This window comes from Chaetura pelagica, unplaced genomic scaffold (assembly GCF_000747805.2).
Source record: "Chaetura pelagica isolate M959 unplaced genomic scaffold, ChaPel_1.0 scaffold232, whole genome shotgun sequence".
Taxonomy (NCBI): domain Eukaryota; kingdom Metazoa; phylum Chordata; class Aves; order Apodiformes; family Apodidae; genus Chaetura; species Chaetura pelagica.
In genome coordinates, this window is record NW_009952441.1 from 817,463 (window position 1) to 817,890 (window position 428).

The 428-nt window shown below is 64.7% G+C and overlaps 1 protein-coding gene across 1 annotated transcript in view; it reads left to right on the forward strand.

The window, feature by feature from the left end:
- HAS3 (hyaluronan synthase 3) overlaps positions 1-428 on the forward strand; it is a 3,497-nt gene that overhangs the window by 1,525 nt on the left and 1,544 nt on the right. The window lies entirely within an intron of this gene.

Below are 428 nucleotides of genomic sequence, written 5' to 3' on the forward strand. Positions count from 1 at the left end.
GAGGGTCGGGCCCGTGTCCAGGCGCTGGTGCGGGGCACCACCTACTCCTGGCATCCTCCAAAGTGGGGCGGGAAGCGGGAGGTGATGTACACGGCATTCCGGGCGCTCGGAGACTCCGTGGACTACATCCAGGTAGACGCATGGGCTGGGTGGGCAAGGGAAGGGGGAGGAAATGTGGGTGGAGAAGGAACAGCCCTACCAACCCATGGCACTGTATCTAGCTCCATGTACCAGGGGAGCCACCAGCACTGGGGGTTGGGGGTGAATTGCCACTGGGGTGGCCAGAGGGATCAAGTCCTGCTTGGAGGGTTTTGGCATCACCCCCTCTCACCCCATGGGACACTGTCACGGTGCCAAGCCCCCACACCCAGGTGGGGGGTGGTGGCCCCAGGGGTAGCAGTGGCTAGGCACTGCGGGACGCTCTGCTC